This window comes from Mytilus edulis, chromosome 3, assembly GCF_963676685.1.
Source record: "Mytilus edulis chromosome 3, xbMytEdul2.2, whole genome shotgun sequence".
NCBI lineage: Eukaryota > Metazoa > Mollusca > Bivalvia > Mytilida > Mytilidae > Mytilus > Mytilus edulis.
Genome location: NC_092346.1, coordinates 80,984,843 through 81,011,357, shown reverse-complemented (window position 1 = coordinate 81,011,357; position 26,515 = coordinate 80,984,843). Strand labels below are relative to the sequence as shown.

The 26,515-nt window shown below is 32.4% G+C and overlaps 1 long non-coding RNA gene across 1 annotated transcript; it reads right to left on the bottom strand.

The window, feature by feature from the left end:
* Positions 1-18,332: 18,332 nt before the first annotated feature.
* LOC139517588 (uncharacterized) lies at positions 18,333-20,972 on the bottom strand. The gene is made up of 3 exons (XR_011663167.1): positions 20,578-20,972; positions 19,844-19,975; positions 18,333-19,382 (listed from the first exon to the last, which is right to left on the bottom strand). It is a non-coding gene; the product is annotated as an uncharacterized lncRNA (long non-coding RNA).
* Between the last annotated feature and the right edge of the window lie 5,543 nt (positions 20,973-26,515).

Here is a 26,515-nt window from a genome sequence, read left to right as displayed (position 1 = left end):
ACAAGCGACGTTTCCTGACATCAATCAATATTCTCTATGATGGGCAAAATTTTTAGTTTGCCTCATGGGTATATATAGTCAATGGTCAATGTCCTATTTACTTGTATCCCCGCCCCACACACACTTAGGAAGTAGTTATTTGTTATCAGTTATTACCATGCCAGAATACCAGCAGATTTTCAAAATCCTCCTGCCTGTCTCTTACAAATATCAAATAGTCATCAGAAAAGATTACATAGAAGGGCGCGCTCAACTATCCTCTAAAAGGGAAGCGTTTGTTTTTTTAACGACGTGCCGAACCTTCCACTTGAATAACATACAACTCCAATTAATATATGCACATTAATGAGGGTCTGGATGAGGGGGTCTGTTATTCTGTAAACATTTGATTTTCATCCCTTTTTTCTCTAATCTTTAAAAAATTAACCCCTTTTTTCTCTAATCTTCCAAAAATTAACCCTTTTTTTCTCTAATCTTCTATTTTTTGGCCCATTATTCTCTAATCTTCATTTTTTAAGGGCATTATTCTTTAATCATTTAAATCCATCCAAACCCTCATTAATCAAAACCACAAACATACCTATTAAAAAAAATCATGTTTAGTGTTTTCATCTTGACTTGATTTTTATTTTCATTTCTAACCTTGATTTTGATTATTTACTTGGTATATCTGTTACTCGATTTGATAATTTATTTGGTGTTTTTTTACCTCGATATTGATAATTTACTTGGAACTCTGATTTTGATGATATACTGGTATTTTTTCACTTTGATTTTGATTATTTACTTGGTATTTTGATGGCCTCGCTACAAAGTTGTCGGGACCATATAGTTTTTATGTCATTCATTTTGGTTGTGATTTACTAGCAGAAAGAAAAAAAGAAACATACACACCATGCCAAATCATAATAATAAATATGCATAGGAATAATGGAATACTTGAAAAAAGTTAAATCACAAAAATACTGAACTCAGAGGCGAATCCAATCGGAATTTCCATAATCACATGGCAAAATCAAATGACAAAACACATAAAAAATGAATGGACAATAACTGTCATATTCCTGACTTGGTACAGGCATTTTCAAATGTAGAAAATGGTGGATTAAACCTGGGTTTAAAGCCCTAAACCTCTCACTTTGATGAAAGTCTCATCAAATTCCGTTATATTTACAATGATGCGTGAACTAAACAGACATAATAAATAAATTAGTCAAAATATGGGTACAGCAGTCATCGTCGTGTAACAATTTTAAAAGGAACAATTTAACAGAACACAAAAAATATCTATCTACAAACACATTCATTGATTCGCGTGTCTGACGTCAGAAATTTTATACGTTACATAAATAAAGGCAACAGTAGTATACCGCTGTTCAAAACTCGTAAATCCATGGACAAAAAAACAAAATCGGGGTAACAAACTAAAACTTAGGAAAACGCATTAAATATAAGAGTAGAACAACGACACAACATTAAAATGTAACACCCACAGAAAGGGACAAAGCATTAGACAAAATCCAATGAGAATAACAAATATAACATCAAAACCAAATACATGAATTTGGGATAGAAAAGTACCGTGACACGTCTTAGAGTAGTGTGAATTCATACTCAAATATTAGAGAAAACAAACGACACAACGGAAACACAACGTTAAAATGTAACACACACAGAAACGAACTATAATATAACAATGGCCATATTCCGGACTTGGTACAGGACATTTTTAATGAAAAAAATGGTGTGTTGAACCTGGTTTTGTGGCATGCCAAACCTCGCACTTTAATGGCAATGTTAAATATAACATTAAAATGACAACATAATAGTACAGGACTATATTTACAAATAAATAGGAGAACCTATTAGACAAGGAAACACAAATAATAGCTAACAAAAGGCATCAGGTTTAAAATTCAATTCGCCAGAAACGCGCCTCGTCCACACAAGACTTAGCAGATATAAAAGTTCGAAAGTCAAAACAAGTACAAAGTTGTTCAGCACTGAGGATCAAAAGTTCAAAAAGGTTGTGCCAAATATGGCAATTACAACATGGAGCAATCTCCGTATAGCGCTCGTTTCCTTTCCGTATACTTAGTACATTACAATAAAATGACACTCATACCGCCTCTTCTTATATTATTTTAAAATTGAGAAAGGAAATGGTGAATATGTCAAAGCGACAACCACCCGACCATAGAGCAAACAACAGCCGAAGGCAACCAATGGGTCTTCAATGTAGCGAGAATTCCCGCACCCGTAGGTGTCCTTCAGCTGGCCCCTAAAATATGCATAATAGTACAGTGATAATGGCCGTCATACTAAACTCCGAATTATACACAAGAAACTAAAATTTAAAATCATACAAGACTAACAAAGGCCAGAGGCTCCTGACTTGGGACAGGCGCAAAATTGCGGCGGGGTTAAACATGTTTATGAGATCTAAACCCTCCCCCTATACCTCTAGCCAATGTAGAAAAGTAAAAGAATAACAATACGCACATTAAAATTCAGTTCAAGAGAAGTCCGAGTCTGATGTCAAAAGATGTAACAAAAGAAAATAAATAAAATGACAATAATACATAAATAACAACAGACTACTAGCAGTTAACTGACATGCCAGCTCCAGATCTCAATTAAACTGATTGAAAGATTATGTCTTCATCATATGAATATCAGGTACAATCCCTCCCGTTAGGGGTTTAGTATCATACTATCATAAAATATATGAGAAGAACATAACCCGTGTCATGCCAACAACTGTTTTTTTAGAAATAAATGTGTTTAGTTCTGATGCAAAGACCCTATCAGTGAATCAATGTTAAAGCCAAAATATGCAATCTTTAATGACCTGACAACAGTATCGTAACTATATCCCCTTTTAATAAGTCTATTTAAAGGTTTTGTTAGTTTCTGAGGAGAATACTGGCATTTTTGTGCTTTATAAAGAATATTTCCATAAAATTTTGGATGTGAAATACCTGAACGTATAAGATGTCTGCATGTTGAGTTATATTTACGAATTATTTCCTTATACCGGTGATAAAATTTAGTAAATGTTTTGACCAGTTTGTGATATCGAAAACCCTGGTGTAATAATTTTTCAGTAATACATAAATTTCTCTCGCTAAAATCTAATACATTGTTACATACACGAGCGAATCGTACAAGTTGAGATATATAAACACCATAAGATGGTCAAAGATATGTTCTAATTATTCAAGCAATTTACTTTGCAATGACTACAAAGATGATAAATTTTAATATATACAGCCTCCTCCATTAACAACTGCTGTTTCCTTTGAATCTTAAATAAGAAATAAGATAAAACAAAAATTTGCGTTATTTCGCCAAGGTAAAAAATGCAAATGTTTGCGTTGTAACGCAATGGTTTGCGTTAAAACGCAAAGATAGGAAGAAAAATAAAAAATAAAAAATGTGTGTCGCTAATATGCTTCCGTAGTTTTACCCTTGTTCGTAATTCCATCATTCCGCAAAAAAAAACATTATTCAGACTTTTTTTTCTAAACGCCTTTAGATATTGGGCTGATTTTTTGGTATGTGAGTTAACCATGATGAGTTCCAGATCAACTTTAATTTTCGTTCCGTTCCGCTTGTTTTTGCCGAAATTAAGGGTTTAAGACTTTTTCGAAAATTGTTGAAAATCACAGTTATACGGACTTTTTTTCTATACGCTTTCAGATTTTAGCTGATTTTTTATATGTAAGACAACTATCATGTTTGTGTGCACATGTGTTGTTGGAATTGCAGATTTTCAAACTTTTGAAGACGGGGCCATTCGTGTTGTCCTGACACATCTAGTTAACTTTTATTTTGATTATTTGCTTGTTTTTTTATACTTTGTTTACTTATTTTTTTTTCTACTTCGAATTTCCTATTTATGTACTTGTATTTTTTACTTTTACTTTGATTATTTTCGGGATATCTTGTATTAATTTTTAAAAGTTATATTGAAAATAAATTTACACACAAAAAAATATCGTCTGTCCTAAAACAAAAGAACTTGATTATTAAGAACAATAATGATTAATGGTTCTACTTTCTGACGCAATTGACAGATAAATATGTTTTCTGTTGAGATTAAATGTCTGAAGATGATGTTGAGATGCTGTTATTGTATAATCAGTAGTATAATGACATCATTTGAACGACAAACTGATGCTTAAGTAACTTTTTATAGCATTATGTGTTTAACTTTAGCCTGAAATAAAACTTACGAGTAATATTTAGGTTCATCACAAATCTATTGGTCACTTGAGTGCAAGTTTCGTCTTCATAAACTTCAGTAGGTTACGTTTGCAATGGTGAAATATATATTTATTACAACAGAAACTGATTCGATGGCTCAACAATAATCCATATTAATTTCGAGAAAATTCATAGATTAAAACAATTTGACAATTTCAATAAAAATTTTGAGATATCATATATCTCTGGCAGATTGCTTTTAAAATAAAAAATGTAATATTTGCAGTTTCTTTTTTACTGGGTTATCTTTTAAAATATAAAAACTATATAAAAAGTGGAGCATATTGCATTCTATGCTTTATTTATTAACTTTAGTGTATGATCTAGAAAGGCATTTGCATGGAAGCAAACAAGAGAAAGACATGCACGATAACAGAACTTGACATTATGTCCTTACTGCAGGCATCAAAGCAGCAGATAATGGACGAAGTATCATAAATGGTGATAAAATATTTGGTGTTATATTATAATAGTGCTATTGTGCTAATATTGAGGAGTATTGTCCTCTGCAGTATATTGTATTGCACTCACAAGCTCGTGCAATATGATATTATTGCGCAGGACACTATGCCTCCATATTAGTAATAATATTTTTTTTTTATTTTCATGTCATGATGTCGAATTTGTAAATAGCTTGACATCACCAAATACGGGTACATAAAGCTTGATATACGGTGAATGTTATATAGAAGGTTGTTATAATTAGAATTATTTCAAGTGTTATTTATCATAATAACATGAATTGGAATCAATCTAGTGAGGCTGAGTAGCATTAAATAACCTATGATAACTACAGGTCACCGAACTGTCTTGAAGAAAGAATATAGAGCCCAAACAGTTTTGAAGCATGACAGCACATATATACAAAATACAGGGGAAAAAACGCACAGAACGAGCTGGGAAAATTGAGCATAAAGCATATTGTAAAGTTAGGATAAATTTGGGTATACTTGTAATCATATTTTGTGAATAAGATACTACCAAGGAAAAAGGTATACTTTACTTTATAAGGAAACAATGATCAATTGTTCGTTGGAAATAAAATCTACATGCATGATCAATTAAAAGCAGTTTCTTTCTTTCTTTCACTTGATGGAGTTTGGGACATTGTAAAGAGTAAATGACTGAAAAATATAAACATTTACATTTAGGTACACAAGTCCGTGTGAGGTTTACGCCATCTCGGTCCGTATTGATATATTTATTTTTATATGTTTCATAGGAAACAATTAACGCAGCTTTCAGACATAAAATTTGTAACATTTAATGAGGGGTTGTTCTTATTGGATTAGATGAAAAGATCAGAACACAGTTTCTACAGAAATCTTACCAAAAGAGGAACATATATGACAACTGCATGTATATTCCCCATTGACTTATAAATTTCAATCCATTGGTATAGTACCTCCGTGAAATTGCAACTCATTTTTATATTAGACATTACAAAATAGTGACTTAATACACTCGGCAGGAATATGTATACCTTTTTATAAGAAGACCACCCTACTTCCATGTTTGTATGCGTGTCTTTTTGATTTTGATTTTTTTTAATCCGACAAAAATCAGGAAATTCCCAGTACAGAAGAGCATTGTTTATGATAATTCGTTTATTTCACAAGAAATCGAAGAATCCAATTAGTTTACTTTTCAAGTGTTTCTACGAAAATGCATTTGTATCAATAGGGAAATTTTGGTTTCTAAGTCCTGTGAATTCATCACCCAACTTCCGTAACTCGTGCCAAAACGTGAGTACGTGTTAAGTGAAGCGTTGATTCTTTTTTTCAATGAGCACATGTGTATGCAATGACCTTCATCAGTTACACTCATTTGAATTTTCTCAAAATCAACTTTTTCCCCCATCATTTCAGATGTCTGTTTGTATGACATCTTACTTGTGGTTCCTTTCGAATCCAAATTTACTTAGAAGGGAAATCTGAATAAATACTCACGAAAAAAAATAGCTTCTATATGATTAAAATTTATTTTAGATATTTTATTTGTAGGTAAAATACGGATTCCCAAAATAAACTTAGTTTACGACAAACAAGCCTTACTAATGTATGTGTGCGGTTTGATCGGAGTAGATTACAGAGTGAATACTGACGGCTGCGCATCACTCCGACCAGGCAAGTCTTATCTCTTATCGCTCATGTCTCGTGCGAAGAAGCGAGAAATACCCATTTGAAAGTTTGAATTGATTCAGCCAGGCATCATGTCCTCCAGCACTAGAGCACTAAGGCCGTTAACTTTTGCAAATTTATTTAAAATTTAAAATATGCATAACAATTTAATAAATATGGATAAATGACATTTAATGCGATTACACTTGAGTGAATTGTTCAACTGAAGTCTAAGTACAACGACCAAAGGTGAAATTTGGGTCTCTTTGGAATAAGACGGTGATCACGTAGTTCCTTCATATCACGACTAATCAGAGTGATAACATGTTATGATTTATAAATAACCAATATGCTCTCACTCCCTATATTGTTTAGTTAACGATTTATACTACATTGTCAACATTTACTCGTTTCTTTTAGGTTTGTTTTGTTAATTTACTGACGAGAATATAATAAGACGAAGGTTGATATTTAACCCCGCTCCTATTCCTATAACAATAAGATGTGGTATGATTCCAGGCGGCGTAGAAAGCATGATGTACTTGTCCTAAGTCATTTACCACGTCAGTTGTTGACTTATGTCGTACCATACAATTGTTTGTAATTTTGGAGAATTGAGTGTTGTTGGCAGATGGCAAATCTTTATTATTTTTGCTTAATCCGTTGTAATCTTCATTAAACAGCCCAGCAAAGTTAGATTTGTAAATTTTCGGAAGCAAATTTTTGTTCTCCCCTGTCCGGTTTTCGAACTCATGGTTCAGAGTGGCTTCATATCACCTTGCACTATGTCCGGCGCGCTATATAAATCTAGATGACACTATTTTTATATCCTAGTCAACCCTTGGTGAAAGTGCAATATTCGGGATCACTGGCCTGATGTCAGACAATCAATCATATAATCATATAAATGTATCATTAATCTTATCTTTAATGGTTTACTTATTCACTTAATATTATATTTTTGAAAATAAGATATTTCATCAATGAATCTTGTGAATGAAATTTCGGTTAATTCTATTCATACATATACATGTATGTTTAACCCAGACACCCCATGCGGTTACAGCTATAATAGATAACACAAGATGTAAAACTCCTTTTCACTCGAGCTATCAAGCATCATTTCCCGCTTAATCGCCCGTCTGAAAACAAAAGATCATAGTTACCATTCAACCAAACTTCTATTGGTTAGCATTGAAGCAAGGTTAGCGGTCTTACAACTAGATTTTACAAATAAATGCTCAAACATAAATGTATGTATGTATTTATTTAACAATGTATATCTTATATATCTTAGGTTATGACAGTTTCAAACAGTCTAACCTTGTGATGACAATCGAGGAAGCATCTTGTTCATGTAACATCTTCTACCTTTTGAGAACTACATATAGCCTTTGCGACAGTAATTACCATTATGTAATAATAATAATAATAATATCTTTATTTAAAGAGAGTAGCTCATTTGGATTAAACCAATTTTCAATAAGGCTCTCTACATATACAATGTTAACAATATGAATAAAAAAATAATTAATCTACTATTACACACATGTAAATAATAGACGTATATAAAGTAATATAACAACAACAACAAAAACAACTATGGTATACATTGTGGCTTAACTTATAAATTCAACACTTTTAAAAATAAAATGACTTGTAAGAGTTTTTGAATGCAGATATACTTTTTGATTTTTTAATTTCACTGGACAGTGAATTCCACACTTTTGGACCACTAAAAGAAAAACTTGATTTGTATAACTCTGTATTTGATTTAGGGACAATAAAATTATCCGATGATGAAAGCCGAGTATTGTACGATTGTTTACTACTTGTAGGCACAATAAGATTGGATAAATATTTTGGTGCCAGTTGGTGTTTTGATTTATACATTAATAATGATTTGTGGTAAAATATTCTCTTAGTAACAGGAATAATTTCAGATTCCTTAAATAGTTCAATAGATGGTTTACGAATATCGTGTTCGTTTCAAATCATTCTAGCTGCCCTTTTTTGCAATTTTAGTAAACTGTCAACTAAAAACTTGTTACAGTTTCCCCATACTGAACAACAGTAATCCAAATGTGGAAGAATATACGCATTGTAAAATAGAATTCGTGCATTGTGATTCAAGTATTTCTTGATTCTTTTTAATAAAGCTAATGAAGAATTAACTTTTTTGATTATATGATTAATTTGATCATACCAAGAAAGAGTTTTGTCAACAAAAATACCCAGGACTTTTTCACAGTGACTTTCAGATCTGTAGATCGGGACTCGCCACATTAACATTTTTTTTAATCTGTTCTGTACTACATTTTCAAAGCATTTCTGTGACGACAATTTTATTCTGTTGCGTTATAATCTGTCTGAATTCCAGTTTTGTCATTTACCATATAAAGGCATACTATATATCATTATTCGGTATTTTCTATTTTAAATGTTTGGTGATAAAAAATATCTTGTGATATATGTTCACATGAGAGAAAGGTCATTAATTCTTTTTATTTAAATTTTTTAAATTTCATAAGAATGTGGCTTGATAATTACTTTTTCCTTCATTTGACCATTGCATGTACTATTCTATCCTCTTTTGTATGGATAATTATGTCTATAAAAAAAGTCTGGAAAAAGGGAACGACACTGTTATATATTTACATAGCCGACAAAATATGTTTTATGTCCTTAACCCCAACCCCGACACATATATCTGAACAAATGGGTTGTATTAGTAAATAGTAATCACCGTGTATCTTCGTACAGCGGATATAGGTACTAACCAAGCGGGCGTGAGCGATTTTGATCTTACACGGTAACGAAAAATCTTTGTTTTGTTCTCATAATATCAATGTGTACTTCAATCTAAACATAATTGCTGTTTTAAGAAATGATTTGGTCGTAGGTTGATGATTAGAAATGTCTCATTATTTTCACAAAACAAGAGGGATTACTAAAAGCATGTGCAAATACTTGTAAAAGAAGTTGGCCCTCGTCTCATCCGATATAATTCTATATTCATTGCAACTCTTTTTCTGATAGAAGGTGAATGTGTGTGTGTAATAAGTATAGCTGTTTCAATAGAGCCTTTCCAAAATCAATTACAGTGAAAAGTGCTTTACTAAAATGTTTCCTATGATAAAAAATAATAATTTATCAGTGATTATACTCAAAATAAAAGCCCCGCTTCTACATTGGAGTAAGGTCACATTTGCTCCATAAAACTTCAAGAAAATTTCGGATCAAAAAGTATTTGGAGAATTGGAGGTTGATAGTGCCGTTGTGGAACAATGATTATAGGATAGTTTACAATACACATTTATTATTCGGATAAGACCAGTATAGCGTAACACTAGTCACAGCTACGGATTTACCTTCAGTCAATAGCTGTTTTACCTTTTGATGTATCTGGCAGCAGTTCGTAAATCATCCGCCGACTAGGTAATGTTTCAGCACTGAGCATTTGTTTTGTGTATATTTTGATATATTTTGCAACAACAATAGTGGCAACTCTCATTAGGGTAAAAAAAAACACACACAAAAACGGGATTGCAAATAAAACGAAATATTATTCATAGTAGCAAAGAAAGAAAAAAATGATATTGTATTAAGAAGTTAGTAATATTTCTATAAGACACCAATTTCGAACATAATTGTTTCGAGTACCTGTTTTTAAACACAGGAAAGAACACTATTTAAAGGCATATCACAAGTGTTTACCTCACCAAGGTCAAGTATGTAAAGCTTTTACTACTGTACACAAAGGAAAAAAGAAACAAAAGTGTATTGCCCCTCAAGCTCAAACTCAGATGCTTTATACGAGAAAAAAATACATTTTACATAAGGCATAAGACGGACGTTTTACAAAGAATCTGACATTATCCTTTAACTTCCTTTAACCCACATTAATTTCGTTTACACAACAATTGAAAGACTTTTGAAACATTATCTTCTCGTAGTGGTTATTGTCTTGTTATGCCTTTAACATAGCATGAAACTGACTTCGTTACAAGACTCGCATGTTTCGCAGATCTAAACTATGCATTCACTGTTGCACCATCAGACATTTGCGTGTAGATGATGGAATCTCAAAGAGCACAAAGGAAAAATTCAGGTATCATTAAAATCATGATTGGAAACGCAAGCTCTGAAATATCATATCAACGTTAATAAATATATTCCCTATGCCGGTGTCCTATACCCATTCTTCCCCCATGCCAAATTTTCCGGGGGGAAAGACTGGATCGATCCAATATTTCCCCCCGGAAAAATTGGCGTGATCCTACTTTTCCCCCTCAGCGTTATGGGGGGAAAACCAGGATCAGGCCAATTTTTCCCCCGCAGTTAGCTAAATTTTCCGCCTTGTAATATAACGTCGGCGACGTCACGGTAAGAACTTTTTATGAAAAAAAAAGAATAGTCACTTTTCTTCTATCAGTTTATAGTTACCAAAGCTTCATCGTACGACTATACATTTGATAGGTATTTATAGAGATATATATGTTATATTTATACACAAGAAACACAGTCTGATGTGATGATCACATCCATTCTCTTTCGTGAACCTTGGTATCATTAACTAGATGAATACAATTACTTTAACCACTTCTGGTCAAGTAGTAGATTTTTCCCAGGACAGACGTCTATGATGTCTCCAAAGTAATATGGTGAAATGACTTCACATGTTAAATCATGCAAAGTATAATTACTAAGTAATAGAACTCACCAAAAGCACGGATAGAGATGCATACTCGTCGACTTAAAGCTTTAATTCAGGAGAAGAAGTCCGATACGGATGAAACTTAATCCAACCCAGAGAAGATATGAACACCCTCTCTAGCCAGCCGGGAGACGTAGAAGTACAAGGACTAACCACAGTATAGTTTGAGCTGTACAAGATCTACAAAAAAAATCCAACCTGCCCTACAGATGCATAGGGTCGAACACTTACCAGCACTCATGATACAAATTCGACGTGGTAGTAAGTAATTAAAGGCCGCTGGTACCGTACGGCATTTCACAATGAGAAACCATCATAAATCATAGTCGGCTAAAATGAAAACATGACCGACATGAAACGACAACAATCACTGTACTACATGTTCCTGGCTTTGGAATAACACATAAATAATGTGGTGGCCTTAAACTCAACCCTCCTCCAACCGCAAGAAAAACTGTAAAATATCATCGGCAATTGAATTCACTAAAATGTTAGTACGGTGCACCATAATCACTTACATAAAAACAATAGACACAAAGCACCGAAATGAAAGTAAAAAGTACTCGCTTTTTAAACTGAAAGGTATTTCAAAGCCAGTAAAAATGTAGTCTAGTCGGACTAGGGGACATAGACAGAATGGTAAACATGTAAACAGACTGATAAATATGTAGACAGACGTGTGGACATATAGACAGACAGTTAAAAATGTAAAAAGACTAGCGGACACATAGAAAACTGCTGAACAGAAAGACAGTCTAGTTGACACATTGCCCGGACAGACTGATAAAATCGTAGACAGACTTGTGTAAATTTGAACGAACAACAAATTTGTATACAACTAAATATAATTCTAACACTGTTCGGTTTAATTTCCAGACATGCATATACATATATTGAAATCTATATCATGGGGGGAAAGATTGGCATGGGGAAAAAGTTACTATATGTATACGTATTGTCAACTTTCCGCAGGGGAAGAATGACAATGATCCAAAATCTCCCCGGGGGAAACATTGGCTCATGCCAGTCTTTCCCCCGGGGGAAAAACTGGCATGGGGGAAGAATGGCTATATAACACCGGCGCTACTGGAAAATTGCTGCATAAAAATGGAAAGTTCACAATTGACAGGTGCAATCAATTTGTAAGCGTAAGTCAATTTATGGGATTGACTTAATTGTGTCTGTTGTTTCATTTGTTTCACCTCCAAGTCCCCAAACTTTTAATTATTTAGTGAGATAATACTTAGAGCAAAAAGCTTATAAATTTTTACAGTATGATAATACTAGTAGCATCAAGTTTATGTGAGATCAATATTTTACGAAATGGTGCTGAGTGGGTTGATGTGAAAACATAATCAACTGCTTCCAGCTGGTATGGCATTCCTTTTCGTAACATTATCGCATGGCATTCCCGCGTCAAAATTTAACTTAACTGACAACTTATAGTGAAATATTATTTCACTACGTAACTTTCAGTAATGATTGAACAAAAAAAATCATATTTTATTTTTTTTATATCACGTGGCTTATAATCTATAATTGTTTTAAAACAATTAATCAAATATTAAAATGTTAACCGGAACAAATTTCTTTAACCAATATAAGATTCTATTTTTGAATAAATGACGTGTATTTTTTGGTGCTAAAACTCTCCCTCTAACATTTGAAATTGGTTTTACGGTACAAAACTGCCAAATAATAAACGAAAAAGAAATGTGAGAAACAATACTGACTTGGGACAGACACATACACACTGTGGCGGGGTTAAAGTAGTTTGAAGGTAGCAACCTTTCTCGCAAACATGGGACAGTGGCGTAACAGTACAGCATCAGTTGAAACAGGTTTTAAATCATTAGATTGATACAAATAGAAATACATCTAAAAATGGATGGGTACTTATATATCCCCACAACAAAAACAACAATTTTAAAGACAGATCCGAGAGAACTTGCAGTTACTTACAGCTAGTTCAGGCCAATAACAACTAATAAAAGACGGCATGCGTCTCATACAGTTATGAGTTAGAATTTTCATTTGGTATCGCCTCTTTTTTTATGCATGTAGTTAGTTACAGAGAAAGAAAATCTCCGTATACCAACCTACAACTACTTGTATTCATCTCTTATGTCTTTAAATGTTTTCACAAATTAATAATCAACCTTTAGCAGAGAAAAAGGTAAAATACATTTTCAACTTACAAATGCCAAGAAAAACAAAAAAAAACTTTTTAGGTTAATTTCAGCGGAGAAATATGTCTTCAAGTTTAAGGTCTGTCTATTGCTCTAATGTACTTATCCTACTAGAATACTTGATAAATCTTTTTTGTTTGTTTAATAATTTCGTTGTTTCTAAAGATGAAAATCTAAAACAAGGAACTTTTTTTTATTAAGAATATCCATTATACATTTTCAATTTAAAAGAACGTTTTATACAAATTAAGGGAGTTTATATCATATGATTGAAATAAGTGTTACACAGATTTACATGTTTTACACCTTTCCATAAAATACATAGATATTCACCGCTATATGTTGTAGTTTAAGACATTTTTATACAAAATTACAGATTTTACATGTTTTTGTCATATGTGTTGTCGAATGACATCGGTAGCTAAAGTGAATTAACGTATATCCTAAGACAATACATAGCATAACATTCTTCCGGAGCACTAAATGTGACCCCATGCCATGATGAATTACTGTTTGCTTGAGTCTTAAGTTGTGTTTGGTTGTCTTTTGTTTGTCTTTATGTATTTTTACGTAATCAGAGATCAATATTTTAATTAGATTGTTGTCTTTTGATTGTTTTCCTTGTTGCCTGGCGTTGTCAGTTTGTCTTCGACTTGTGAGTTGGAATATCTATTTTGTTTCTTCTGCCTCTCTTTTCCAATATAATTATAGATCATCGGTGATCATCAAAACGAGATTGATTTTCTCGCTTGAGCCGGGACGGCGAAAGCGAGAAAGGCAATCGAGTTGAGATGAATAATGATAATCTATTTATCGCTATTTTACCTATGACGACGTTGTCAATTTCATGTCAATTTCGTTAGCAACGCCACGTGCATGCTTAGTTTCTAGCGATAATTATCCATCTCAAGCGAGTAGAATGATATGAAAATTATCACAAAAAAAGATGAAAGGAATTATGCACAAAATAGCGATAATTATACATCCACTCTAAAAATGAGGGCTATATGGAATTTTCCTTGTCCGTCCAACGAATCATGAATTTCTGTCATACTTTTCTCAGTATTACTAAACAGCATGACTTCGTCCTTGTTCAGCAGCCTTGCAGTGATGAGTTGTAACTGGATCTACCAGACTCTTATATTTTATGTATGCCGATATTTTGAAGTTTTCAATATATTAAATGAACTTAAACTTTTCATCACACTTATCTCAAGTACAACCTAACAAAATGAATTTAGTCAACCTTGCATTAAGAAGGCAATTATTTTTCACGTTCGCTTATATCGGGAGCGGGGTAAAATCGGCTATCAGTTTTATCCAGAATCTTATGCGACCGTAAACGGCTTTTATTGGTATAAATATTGATTTTGTTATCAGTAAATTAAAAGCTAACTAAATATTACTAGTATGTTATATACATATTCATGGATCTACAATCTGTCGATACCTGTAACTTGGCATTTGCTCATTGTTGAAGGCCGTACGGTGACCTATAGTTGTTAATGTCTGTGTCATTTTGGTCTTTTGTGGATAGTTGTCTCATTTGCAATCATACCACATCTTCTTTTATAGGTTTCTTTTAACTTAATTGACCTCCAGAGCAACGATATACAATGTTATTTGCCAAGGAATTCGTATGTTTGAATGAAAAGCTTAAACTTATTTTTAATACATGTAAATGCCATTATATTGCAAATCATCTCTGCAATCGCGAGAACAATTATAGTATGGTCCTATTTCAAGACACTTCTAATCTGAAATAAATTCTTTAATCTCCATTTAAGGTATGGGCCATATTCTTTTTCTCTCACCTGAAAACTAGTAGTTAAACAAAAAATAAGCTAATGCGTTGACTTTAAGCCTCTTTAAATTCTCAAATAGAGTAACAAATTTAATCTAAAATTAATTACCAAGAACTTGAATTATCTGACCTGGTTAATAGGCAGTTCTTATGACGTAAACTGATATCAGAGTCGACGGTTTTATTGCATATTAAATCAACAAATTATTGTTACTTGAATACTTTATAGTCATATTATTTCCATCAGTTTGATCCCTCAGTGATCGCTTTGTCATCCGTCCACACTTTGTTTTGTTAGCTCCTCTAATTGAATATAAGCACTTTGTAAATTTCGTACGTCCGAATTGCTTTTTGGAAGCTAATGAAACTAATGAACTTGTTTTCAAAAAAACTTTCAGGCATACTTATAGCATTTAATGAAATTGTGCATCTTCTATTTCGCCCTAAAAGATCGTGGCCTTTGAAACTTACATGTATGTTCAGATTTCATGTGTGTTGCTGTCACAGACACCATACCGGAATGGTGGTACTATTAATTGTTTGTTTTACATAATTATGAAGACGCTAGTACAGAGGTACAGAAGCCAAAACCTGTACATATGTACATGTAGCCTTTCAATTGATATTTTATCGTGTGTTTTTCTATGTTGTGATGTTAATATACTATTGTTTCAGAAAAATGGAGAAGGTTTGGTACCATTAAAACGTTTAATTCCGCTGCAAATGTTTGCACCTGTTCTTAGTCAGAAATCTAATGTACAGTAGTTGTCGTCTGTTTATGTAATTTATTCGTGTTTCTCGTTTTTTATACAGACTAGACCGTTGGTTTTCCCGTTTGGATGGTTTTACACTAGTAATGTTGGGGCCCTTTATAGCTTGTTGTTCGGTGTGAGCCTAGTCTCCGCGTTAAAGGCCGTACATTGACCTATTATTTATTATTATTATTATTATACAGTATTTATAACAGCGCATTATATAAAACTAAAATTACTCTAAGCGCTTTACAACATATATCAATTCACATATAATGATAAGTATTTACAATAAAATATAAAAGCCCATGTTAAAAATTCTAAAACAAACAGATTTTAAAAATATAGCACTGATAAACATTAAGATTTATATAAAACGGGCATGGTAAAATAAAGGAGATATTGAATCCGTACCAATAAAAGTAAGTTAAAACTTCAAAATATTTGCAAAAATAACCATTAAAAGTAAGTTAAAACTTCAAAATATTTGCAAAAATAACCATTAAAAGTAAGTTAAAACTTCAAAATATTTGCAAAAATAACCATTAAAAGTAAGTTAAAACTTCAAAGTAATTGCTTAAAAATTCAAAACAAAATTACAATGATATATAGAAATATTTTAAGAACTATGAAAAGCATGTCTGAATAAATGAGTTTTCAGGTTTTTCTTAAAAACGTTCACACAATGGATGTTCCGTAGATCACTTGGTAAAACATTCCACAGAACGGCTGCTGCTTTGTCGAATCTTCTTTCCCCATATGTTATAGTTCTTACCCGTGGCGTTGTTAAAGTTATGGAATTTTCAGATCTAAGTGCTCGCATTGGTTTATATAATTGAACGAGTTCTTGAAGGTAGACCGGTGCCTCCTCGTGCAAAGCTTTGAACACATACACAAGAAGTTTATACTGACATCGATATGTTACGGGCAGCCAATGGAGAGACTTGAGGATCGGTGTTATGTGGTCGTACTTCCTCTTCCGTGTAATGACCCTGGCTGCTGTGTTTTGGACTCTTTGTAATCTTTGAATAGACGTTGCTGGGAGTCCATAAAGTAATGCGTTCCCATATCCCAAACGAGAGGTTACCAGAGAGCATACTAACGTTTTGCATGCTTCTTCGGTAATATATGGTCGAATTCGTCCAATGTTTTTAATCTGATTAAAACATTATTTTGAAACAGCACTAATTTGTTTGTCCATTGCCAAAGTTTTCTCAAAATAAATGCCTAGGTTTTTTACGCATTCAGCATCACTAACAATGTTTCCACCAAAATTGAGATTCAAGTTTGAAAGGTCCTTCACTCGTTTTTTTTTTAGCAAATACTATCAATACCTATAATGGTTTACTTTTATAAATTGTTATTTGGATGGAGAGTTGTCTCATTGGCACTCATACCACATCTTCCCATATCTATGTAGTCCTAGTATACCATGATAATATATCTTCTTGTCGAATAGAAAAGATATGACAAAGTTGTTATACGTATATAACTGTATAATGAAACAAAATAAATCACAAAAACTGGTGGATATGGCTTCTTTGTAACAAATCTCCCCCTTGTGTCCAATGGTATGTTACTGAAAAGGCTGCCTAGACTCACAAACACATTGGAGGTAATATAAGGAAATTCAAACTTTTGCCTGACACATTGCAAACTATTTCGTTCCCAATTCATTTTCTGGTGCTTAAATGTATGCGGAATGTATATATACACAATATCTCTCTCTCTCTCTTTCTTAATATATATAATATATAAGTAAACATAATTATTATTTTTTGTTTAATTTCATTATCGAACCTTGATGGTTCTATGGAGACATTTCAAGTTCAAGATCATATGTTGATTTTGAGATATATATATATATAAACCATGTATTTTTTTGAACGTTGGTGTCATTTCTTTTGCTCCTAGCACACACATTCGTCTTTTTATCTCCCTTTTGGTTGGTATAGTTCGTTGACTATTTATACATCCCTGGTTTCCCGAATTTTGTATTTGAGCGTTCGCGATAAATCACGGTAAATAAAGAAAAGATTTTTGTGGTTTTTTTTCTTTTCCAACAGATTCTTAAAGTTATTATGTTGTGCTTTTATAACTGTATTCCATGTAAGAACTGAGCCTTATTTTCCGCAATATGTTTTAAGGTCAGGTGCCAATCAGGAGTCTGTGGTTGTTGTTAGTTAATGTGTTTTCATTTAGCATTAATAAAGCCGTTGTCTTTCTCTATAAGTTTTGTTAATATTTGTCATCCGGGAAAATTTCATAGTTTTCTCTTTGGTGATGGTTTTGCTCAATATTGAAATCTGTAGCCTGACCCATAATTGTAACATCCTATTCATCGGGTGTCTGATCGACAGCTGTCTCATTGTGAATTATATCTCCGTATATTTACATTGATAAGATAATGCAATTCGCTGTTGCTGTTTACCCACTGTCGAAATGATGCTTGTATAAAATGAAATAATACAATCACAAGAGCAGTTTTCAAAAAACTTTTATTAATAAATTAAATATGATTTTTGATATCAAAATATCAATAATCTATAAAATTTGGCCATTTTATCACTGCAAATATTGCAGAAATTACAATTATATAATACACTCCTCAAAAGTTCACATGAGAAAAATATTGCACAAATGTTTGATGTAAAATGCTAGAGAGACAGAAAGTTTATGAATATAAAATGATGTGCGTATTTGCACCAACTACCAGATAATATTCTCAATCCTTGAAATCTGACCATTTTATCTTCTCTATCATTCAAATTGATCGAGATCAGCAATTAAAAGTCATGATTTTTTTTAAGGTTTACTTCTTTTACATTGAAGGAATAAAAGAACATTTTTGTACCAAATCTTTGTATCAATTTCATGCATCATACCACTACATCTCTTGTACCAACTCCTGAAACATTATACTAACATGCTCGTATCAACTCTATTCCTGAATAAATTACAACTCAAACCCATTCATACATTGATCGAGATTTTTTCATCACTTGGTGAGTTTTTAATTGAACTTACTTTGGGCCCAAAAGTAAGTCCGACAAGAGGACATTAGAAAATAGAGAAATCTCGATCCTGCATTCATTCGTAAAAATACATTCATACATACAGGCATGCAAGCAAGAGGAACTGAAACAAATGTATTGTTCCTTTGCCACGTTTTGTTCTATATATCATTGTTATAATACAGCTTTAATCGCACTTTTGTTCATTGTAATATTCCGATGCAAAATCTTCGACAGTTTGATGTTTGATCCTTTTTGCCGACTTGGTATAAAATTCCTGAGTTTATTCCAAAAAGTGTCAGTGCATTTATCTATTTTTCTATAATGACAATTGTTGGTCCATTGTGACCCCTCCGACGGTCGTCTTGCCTAAAAATCATGTCCCTGCATCGCTCAGGTATTCTGTTTCGTGGGTAATGTCGGAAATTACGGCACATGCGCATTGCTTCAATGAGTAAATTCGTTCTGCGACGGTGTCTTCGTCGTCTTTTCTTTTCAGTCCTATATACTGATAAACCTAAAAAAAAGTATGTATATATAAAGATTAATAGAAACAATACGGAATTTGTGCTTGCGTTATTCTTAATGAACATTGAATTGCCTGTAATCATACTTAATCGTACTGGTATGTAAAAACTGGCATCACGACTGGTATAAAAGAGATGCGAATGTAGCGAGTATTCAAACTCAAAGTCGAATACAAGCGACAATACCGTGGCAAAACTCGGGAAACGACTTGGAGACAAAAAGCAGTTCACAAAGTACATACCAGACGTATTTAGTTTTATAAAATAATTTGGTTGCTATCTCATTGACAAATGCATGTTATGTCTTTTGTTTTTTTTTCAGTAACAATACGTTGCATGACAAACGACAATGATCAATTAGGTTATTTCCGTCTTTATTCAAGAGAAATAAAATTCTATTGCAAAATTTTAAATTTTACAATAATGAAACATATATATAAAGATTATTTACCTTCTTCGATGGCATATTCTAGACGTTCAGCTTCAATTATGTCACGTGATCTAGTTGGAGATGCCAGTATGACATCTGTCAATAAGATGGAAGCAAGACAGCAACATGTTACAAATTTGATAAGTTCCATTTCTGAAATTAAAAAATATATACAAAATTAACACATTGAAGGCTAAATATAGAAACATACACATATTATAAAGCTTAAACGGTAGTATATATATGGTGCTACAAGCATAAATTGCGTAAATAATTTCCATTCCAACTATCGGTAAATGTCTGAAGAAGTAGTACAGTAAACTGACCTGCTATAAAAGCATCATTAATGGCAAGTAAAATTGAGGAAGGAAATGGGGAATGTGTCAAAGCGACAACAACCCGACCATAGAGCAGACAACAAGTGCATTGTATTGTTTTAATACAGTATAGTTAAGTATGATATAAATGTTATATGTTACAGTAGATAGAGGAACTTTTTTAATGTTGTGTTACCTCAACGAATATGAATTCAAATAACATAAAAATAAGAAAGCTCGTATGTATTCTTAAAACATCAGATTTTCAGTAAAGTTAAAGCTGAATATCATTAAAAAGCAGACAGTGGTTTTGAAAGTAACTATCAACTGATTCAAATCAAGCAAGAAATACTTAAGAAAATATAGAAATCGAAGAATAATATATTTACCGGCTTCAAATTTCGGACGAAATCGAAAACTAAAACAATATGTACGTACCTTTTATGTTTAATCACTTTTTGTATAATTTAATTCAAACAGATCATTAAATTGTAAGTCCTTTTGTTTTATATGCGAGCTGTCGTTTCGCATTGGATCAGCTAGTTCTTGGCCGGATCAGCTGTTTCTGAAACCACATGGCTTATATACTACGAAGCCGGGCCACGAGGTTAACCACAGTGGGGTCCGTCCATGGGTAGTCAATCATAGTCGCACACCTTTCCATTGTATCAAAACGCTGACAATTTTAAAACTTACTACGCCGAATTAACTTTTAATGTTCGCCCATATATGAGCCTTCTTTAATTTGATTGGTTTATTCACAATGGTAATGAACACACCCGCGGCAATCAGCTGATTGTTGTCCGAAACAGCTGTTTAACTTTACATAATGTAAAGAAAATGTCAAAAAATACCTTTTTCACCTTTTAAGATTTATTCAAGGATGAAAAGTTGGAGACATTTACCATTATACTTGTACTTACCGAACAGTTTACGATATTTGATAGACCCATTTTAAGTAAATTATATCACTTACTTTTTTCATTCATGTTTTATTTTAAATGTGCATGCACCCGGAAACTGGGTTTTAATTCAAGTTATGCAGAACGCAGCTTTACATTTATAATACATATATACAAAATCTTTGATGAACATTTAACTCTAACGTGTATTTTGAGCATATGTTCTTGCATTTAAACTTCAGTTCTGCTATGCTGACATATGTTAAACTATGAAGAAAAGTTTTGCTAAAACATTTTTATTAGATAGAAACTGGTTCAGTTGTTTATTTAGTATCCGTGTTTTGTTGCTTGTCTCATTTTAATACACGCAATGCTTGTCTACAATCAAACAGATCAACAATACTAGTTCGTCTCCGCCACTTGTTGATGCGCCGGTTAATGATCGTTAATTAGTGTTTTATCCATCACAATTTGGTGTTGATGGTAGATTTTTGATAGTATCATATTGTCAATCCCTTCGTTTTACGGAAGCCATCACGAGTTAATTGACCGTTCTGACATATTTATGTAGCATATGCCTACGGATACGTGCCAAGTGTTATAACCACAATCCTGTCCTCTTTTCATCCATTGTGACATTACCGAAGACTTATCATTGGATATGTACTTGCACGAGCAACACAACGGGTGCCATGTGTGGTGCTTGAACTGCTTATCCTTCTAGAGTACATGATCTCATCCAGGATTTTGGTGGCGATCGTTTTGCTCAGTATTTAGTTTTCTGTGTAGTGTTTTGTGGACTATCGTCGTTTCGTCGTTTAAAACTTCCATTCAACTAACGAATTTCGAACGTTCCTTTGTTATCGTCCGCATCTTTTTCGTCTATACTTATAGCGATGCAAATTTGGACCCATGCTACGTATCGATGACTTAGTAATGTTTTACGCTAGAAGTGCCTTATTATATCCAGTATCACAATAAGATGTTCTTTTACGACTATAATATGTAATGTTCCAAATATATGGTGTATCTTTTCCTGCACACTTTGTGCCTGGAACGACATTGTATAATGTGCTTTTGTCATTATATGATGTGAACTTGTAATTATATGATGTGCATGGAAACGATGACTTATGATGTGCATGGAAACGATATTATGTGATGTGCACTTGTCATTATATGATGTGCACTTGTCATTATATGATGTGCATTTGTCATTATATGATGTGCATTTGTCATTATATGATGTACATTTGTCATTTTATAATGTACATTTGTCATTATATGATGTACATTGAAACGATATCATAGGATGTGCATGGAAACGATATTATATGATGTGCACTTGTCATTTATAATGTACACTTGCCTTTATATGATGTGCACTTGTAATTATATGATGTGCACTTGGCATTATATGATGTGCATGGACACGACATTAAATGATGTGCACTTGTCATTACATGATGTGCATTGAAACACTATTATATGATGTGCACTTTTTGTCATATGATGTGCATGGAAACGACATTATATGATGTGCATTTGTCATTATAAGATGTGCAAATTACGTAACAATACCACACGTTTTTGACCCCTAAAAAAGATATTTAAGTGATATATTTAGCTCGTAATAGACAAGTTTGCACTGTAAAAAAGCGCAGTCTTGAGTTATGTCAGTTTAATTGTAAATGAAATGCAACTGGTTAAAGGTAGATGAAACTGGTTAAGATTTAACTCTGATCAATGTATTACAACTGGGCTTATCGTGAGTTTAAAGCTTTAATTTGTAATATAAACAGAGTACAACCGATGTTTGTGGTAGAATTTATTTTTGGTTTTATATAACCAAATATAGTAATATAGAATTCTTCGAAAATTTTCACTGCAATAATTAATTCCTATACCCAGCAATTCAAATTCTATGTTTCTTGGATATTGCTCCCACAAAAAATATGCATAATGGGGTAGGTGCAAAATATTTTAAATCCATGCACATGTCTTCTATGTTGCCTTCTTTTGAAGACAATTTCGTTTGTAGTTTCAAAGTTGTAGTTATAATGCAATTCGTACACTATATTGACAGAGAAGAAATGTAATATCGATAATACAAAAAAATAAATAATTGCGCCGGCCTTTTATCCTAGAAAACTTTCAGTGCTATCTTGTTGATTTTATGATGTTCAGTTGCTGATTAACAATTTTATTAAATAAATTGATTTACAGTCAATCTAGAAAAATAGAATACGAACAACAACTTCAGTGCGACAGCACGACACATGACTTTGAAACGGGAACAACATTATGAAAATAAAGGCAAGAAAAATAATATATTGAACAAATACATTGTCAATAGGTAAATATGTTTGTTTAAGAAGGCTCTCTGTAATGATACATGTATTTAAAATTTAATTTAAATTTTATTGAAATAAAGTATCAGAGATATAAATGGAAATCCTTCATTAAATATTCAGAGATCTGAAAAAATACCCGGCTTATCATTCAGTGCACACACACTAAAGACTGCAGATATAAAATATAACCTTAGATGTTTATTAAAGGGGTAGTCATATGCATAAAAGAACATGCTATAACAACAGCTTACGGAGCATCTATCGTACACCTGACAATTTAGCATAAAACTTGTACAATGCATTTAGGAATTCTAACTAAATCTTGTTCCTGATAATTTTGACTGGTCAGAGAATTGTCTATCCTTGAAAGTTTTCAAATAACAAGCCATTATGAAACAAAATGGTTTAATCTGTGATTTAAGAGCCGCAACTACTGGAGTCTATTGCCAATTTCAATTTAATTGAATTATTTGTAGATCTTGATCTTTTTTTTAATATACGTTTTGCTTCTTCAGTAGATAGATCTTACCAGTCCAAATACGTTTGTCCAGTCAGGTACTACTAGTATTCTCTATCTATAACGGGTGTTGGTTAGGTGGGTTTATCAAACATTGATAACATAAAGATTACTATGGCCAAGCTTGGTTGTAGGTTTTTATTCTGTAAAAGTTCACGGACGACGGACATGTGCCAAATGATGGAAATGGCTAGAAATGGTTTGTGGGAAAGAAAGATGAACTAAAATGAGGTTCGATAGATAGTGTATTGTCGGCCTTTCAGTACAAATGTAAGTGATATTAGAAAACATGTCGCACCAAACCCTCAACCCCACTCTTTGTAGGGGAGCTCGAGTTTCTTTACTTTCTTAAAAGTTGAGACTGTGACAGGTTATTTACAATAGTTTCTATCTTCAAATATTTTTTTTAAATTGTGTGTATTAACAAGGATATGTATAGTTACTATACACATCCTTGGTATTAACAAAAGATGAATTAAAGTTTGATTATATATAAAGTTTTATAGAGTATTTTCAGTTGAAATGTTATCAACGCATGCAATAAGCATTACAAATTTTTGTTTGAAAAAAAATCCTAATTTTATGCTTTATGTTTTTGTATGGAACAAAATTAAAATAACCTCGAAATTCTTATTACATGCGATTTTAAAATTTTAAACTAAAACAAAATCATGTCAGTTCTACTTGGTATGCTATCAACAAAATCTTTGATAAACAAAGGGTATACGTGGGTTCATATGCAGTTGTTTATTTCTGTTTATTGAAATAAACAAGTATAACAATTCACGTAAATAAAATGTACAAGGCCAAACTGTTGACAGTAATTGTGTGATCTTGAAAATGTCGTTCGAATACGTCGAATAAAGATTTATAGAAACTTTGACTTTTAACATAATACAGGTGTTTAAACGGTCACCTCACCTATAAATTACAAATAAGAATTAAAAAGATCAAACACTTTAAAATAACTATTAAACCATATAGCCTGAAGATATATAAGATACTTGATAGGAATCGGTTATGAAATTCAGATTTGCTGACTCGACTAGCTTTAAATTATTCCGAAGGCAATAACGGTATTATATTGAATTATATAAAAAAAGTAAATGGTCAAAATATGAGAAAAGCGTTTTCTTTAAACTTTAAATAAATGAGAGTGAATACCACGACTTGTGCCGGTTAAAGGACTTAACGGTTGCAATATAAGATGTACTATTCAAGCTATATGATATCCGTTTTATCAATGATTTTAATTTTATTTTGCTGATGTAAAAGTACACCTTTTCTCGTTAAAACATTACTCAGCCACCTACATAATATGATAATTATTATATTATTATAAGTTATTCATATTTTAGATCTACGTTTACGACATTCATACAAGGCAATTAATTCACCGAAACGAAAATAGACGTGTTAGTCATTTGGAGAGCCCCTTAAGAGGAAGAAATAAACCGTAGATTTCACAAGGAAGGATGGATAAAAGGATGATTCGTCTTAAAATTTGTTACAATGAGGGATTGTTGTTTTTCCTCACCATAAACTACTCACACATATATTTTAATCAACACAATTCTAGTCATTTATTACAGGAAATCAGCTTTCATTCTATGTACAATTTTTAATATGTGATTTTTAATTTAACATACGAAAAAAAGTATTTGGTCATAACGTTAACTAACGTTTTGATTGTACGTCGCTTATGGATAATTTGAAATACCAAATTTTGCCGAGAACATAGGTTTCTAATTGTCGAGTTTGATCGTCTTTTCAAAAACGATGCATATGCTATGATATCCTAGATGACCAGTTGCATGTTTGCTTTCTTATGTCCATAGATGTTGCATTTTATTTTCTTTAAGTGTAGAAATTATAGAGAAAAAGTAAGGATAATTTGTAATATTAATGTTTCAATTTATTTGTATGTGTTTAGCTTTGCAGTCTATGTATACTACTTAAATCATTGAACTTGATTTAATATGCTCTTTATGAGCCCTGTAATTTGGAAAACTAAATATTTTATTCTATTCTATTCTATTCTATTCTCATACACGTAGTCACGGGGCCCTTTGAAAACAAATAAGCACTGTTAAAGTCAACGTTCTATTCGAATTGTGACTGTTAAAGTTGAGTTCGTGAATCCAAATACCCCCCTTTTTTTCCTTTGGAAATTCCTGGCTACGGGCCTGATTCTACTATACTTTTGTCAATTTAATATCTCTACACTACTTTACAGTACTGTAGCTATTGCTTGTAAAACTGAAAACTGGTCTTTCAAGGAGAACAAGTCTTACTTTGTCTCCTTTAAATATTATAATAACACATGTACACGAATTGTATTCGTGAGTTTTTTGAAAAATATGCTTAAATCCAACCAAAAATTGATTGCGTATAACTCTATGTCTCACATAGCCAAACAAAACAAGGCGGCCTTGAAGATATCTCTGACTAGTCAACATTTTACATCACACACAATGCAAACCTCTCCGATATCTGATATTCGTATATTCTAACATCTCAAAATTTTCATATTATAAGAGTCCATCAGCTTTTAACCGACATGTTCAGGGTTATTATTATAATTTAAATGACTCATAAATATT